This window comes from Gallus gallus, chromosome 16 (assembly GCF_016699485.2).
Source record: "Gallus gallus isolate bGalGal1 chromosome 16, bGalGal1.mat.broiler.GRCg7b, whole genome shotgun sequence".
Lineage (NCBI taxonomy): Eukaryota > Metazoa > Chordata > Aves > Galliformes > Phasianidae > Gallus > Gallus gallus.
In genome coordinates this window covers 1,038,897-1,042,045 of record NC_052547.1, presented here as the reverse complement: position 1 = coordinate 1,042,045, position 3,149 = coordinate 1,038,897, and the positions used below count along the sequence as shown (strand labels likewise).

At 65.2% G+C, this 3,149-nt stretch overlaps 1 long non-coding RNA gene across 1 annotated transcript; it reads left to right on the top strand.

Annotated features, from left to right (window-relative positions):
• The first annotated feature begins 1,409 nt into the window (after positions 1 to 1,409).
• On the top strand, positions 1,410 to 2,536 carry LOC124417259. The gene is made up of 2 exons (XR_006931649.1): positions 1,410 to 1,490; positions 2,417 to 2,536. It is a non-coding gene; the product is annotated as an uncharacterized LOC124417259 (long non-coding RNA).
• Positions 2,537 to 3,149: the final 613 nt, after the last annotated feature.

The window sequence follows — 3,149 nt, the reverse complement described above, 5'->3', positions numbered from 1 at the left end:
CGCAGGTGCCGGGCTGACCGTTCCGGAGGGCCCGAGCCAGTCCTGCAGAGGCCTGCAGCTGCACCTGCAATGAAACCGAGTCCTGTGGGGCACACAGGGGCTGGGCCGACCGGTACGGCGAGCCCAAGCCGGTCCTGCAGAGGCCTCCAGCCACGGCTGCTGTGTGACCGAGTCCTGTTTGGGCACGCAGGGGCCGGGCTGACCGTTCCGGAGAGCCGGAGCCAGTCCTGCAGAGGCCTCCAGCTGCGGCTTTAGTGTGACCGAGTGCTGTGCGGGCCCGCAGGGGCCGGTGCGAGCGGTCCGGTGACCGGGATCGGCTCCTTCAGCATGCTCCAGCCGCAGCTGCGGAGGTGGCCGAGTCGGGTGGGGGCACGCAGGGGTTGGGTTGACCGGTCCAGCAAGCCTGAGACGGGCCTGTACAGGCCTCCAGCCGCACCTGTAGTGAGACCGAGTCCTGTGGAGGCACGCAGGGGCCGGGCCGACCGGTCTGCTGACCCAGAGTCGTTCCTGTACAGTCCACCAGCCACACCTGCAGTGACACCGAGTCCTGTGGGAGCACACAGGGGCCGGGCTGACCATTCCGGAGAGCCGGAGCCGGTCCAGCAGCGGCCTCCAGCCGCACCTGCAGTGTGACCGAGTCCTTTTGGGGCACTCAGGGGCCGGGCCGACCGTTCCGGAGGGCCCGAGCCGGTCCTGCAGAGGCCTCCAGCCACTGCTGCTGTGTGACCGAGTCCTTTTTGGGCACGCAGGGGCCGGGCCGACCGTTCCGGAGAGCCCGAGCCGGTCCTGCAGAGGCCTCCAGCCGCGGCTGCAGTGAGACCGAGTCCTGTGCGTGCACGGAGCGGCCGGGCCGACCGGTCCGGCGACCGGGAGCGGCTCCCGCAGAGGCCTCCAGCCGCCGCCGCGGAGCGACCAAGTCCGTCCTGGCCGGGTAGACGTGGCCTGCCAGCCCGGAGAGGGCCGGGCCAGCGACCTCTAGCGGTCTCCGCCGTGTGAACGGCTCGGAGCCCTCTGGGGCCGGGTAGACCGTTCCGCTGCTTTCGAGCCGCTCGGCAGCGACTTCTTACGGCAGCGTTCGTCTCGTGTTTGCTTCTTTGTTTATTTCTCTGTCCCTCAGTGTGCCCGTTCGTTTGCCGGTTTGAACGTTTTGGTTTCGTTTCCTTTTCGCTCGGGGGCTAGGTAACTCTTTAGGCGGTTTCAAGCTGGGTCTTTGAAACCCCATTCGCGTGCGGCTCGCTCGCGCGCCACATCAACGCCGGGACACCTTAGCCAGGGCGCCGCGTAACCCCCCCCCCTCCCCCCGGTCCCCCTCCACCCGACCGGCGGACACGGCCCCGACCTCCCGAGGAGGTGCGCAGGCGCGGGCGTGTGGGCGGGGGCTCCGCCCACAAGGGGGCCGGGCGGGCGGGAAAGTACGGCCGGTTCGCATGCGGGCGGTCGCTCGTGTCGGCGCGGGAACGCAAAATAATGGCGGGAAGACGGTAGCAGAGGTAGGCCGGGGGGAGACGGCGTCGTCCGTCCCGGGGGTGGTGGTGGTGGTGGCGGCGGCGGCGGCGGCGGCGGCGGCGGCGGCGGCGGCGGCGGCGGCGGCGGGGGGCGGGGGCCGGGGGCCGCGGGCCGCCTGGGACTCGTCTGTTCGACTCGTCCGGTCACCGGGCTCGCAGCGAGCCTCTCTCCCGGCCGGCAGGAGGGCGGAGAGGCAGCCTCGCCTCGCCTCGCCTCGCCTCGCCTCCCACCCGGCCGGCGTCCGAGCCGTCGGGTCCGACCGCCGGCGCTCGGGGAGGGGACCCTCGGCTCCCCCGGCGGGGCGCTACTAGAGGGAGAAGTGGAAGAAGAGCGAGCGACTACGGGAGTGCGAACGTACGTGCCCGTTCCCCGCACCCCCCCCCCCCCGGTAGAAAAAAAAAAAAAAAACGGAAAGCAAGAGTGTAATGGAAAGAAAGCGCGTGGCGGGCTGGGGGTGGGTCCACGGTTGGGGGAGGGCAGGGAGGAGTTGCGCGGGGGGGGGGTGCGGGCGTGAGCGGCGCGGGGACCGGTCGAGACATCAGGTCGTGCCCGCCGGAGGAAAGAAAGGCACGGGAAAAAAAAATCAAAGCGGGGGGGGGGGGTGGCGGGGTGTGGAGAAGCAGCGTTCAGAAAACAAAAACAAAACAAAACCAAAAAAACGGCGGGGAAAGACGAACAAAAGGGGGCCGATCAGGCGGGGCGGATCCGGGGGGTGGGGCTGGGGCGCCGACCCTTCTGTCTCGCCACTGGCCGGCCGAGCCGTCGGGTCCAGCCCTTCGGGAGTCGAGTGGGGGGGGAGGAGGGGAGCGGGCATGAACGGCGAGAGAAAGGGGGGGGGGGGGGGGGGGGGGGAGGGAGGAATAAATAAATAACAATCCCGTGACCCTCTCCCGTCCGACTTTCCCCCGAGAACGAGGAAGAAACGGGCGACGACTGAGCAAACGACCAATGGCACGGATGGACGGACGTATTTAAGAAGAAAGTAAGGGGGGGGGGAACCCAGGCAAAGAAGGAAAGAAAGAAAGATGGAGAGAGTGAGAGAGAGATGAGAGAGAGAGAGAGAGAAATAAAGAGCGAGCGAACAAACGAAGGAACGAATGTGGGGGAGAAAAAGAGAAAAAGGAGCGGGGGGCAGATCAGGTGGAGCGGATACAGGGGATTGGGGGGGGGGGGGTGCCGGGCACCGGACGCCAAGTCGAGTCACTATCTGGCCGAGCCATCGGAAGGGGGGGACACCTTTTTTTTTTTTTTTAAAAAAAAAAAAAAAAAAAAAAAAGGGGGGGGGGTGGAGGGAATGGGGGAAAAAAAATCAATTTAAAAAAAAAAAAAACGGGAAAAGAAAAATCAAAAATCATTAAAAAAAAAATGCAGAAAAGGTTGCCAGGGCGGGGTGCTGGGGGGGGGGGGGGGGGGGGGGGTTGGTGTTGAAGCTCCGTCTGCCAGGTCTACCCGCCACCTCGGCACTGCAGCCACTTCCCGACAGAGGGGGGGGGGGCGTGCTGGGCTGGGCCGGGCCGGGCCGGGCCTACTCACGCGCGCACACACACGGAAAGAAATGCACGAACGAATGAATAAAAAAATTAAAAATTTGAAAAGACTTAAAAACCGAAAATGTAAAATAATATAAAAATAATAAAAAATAA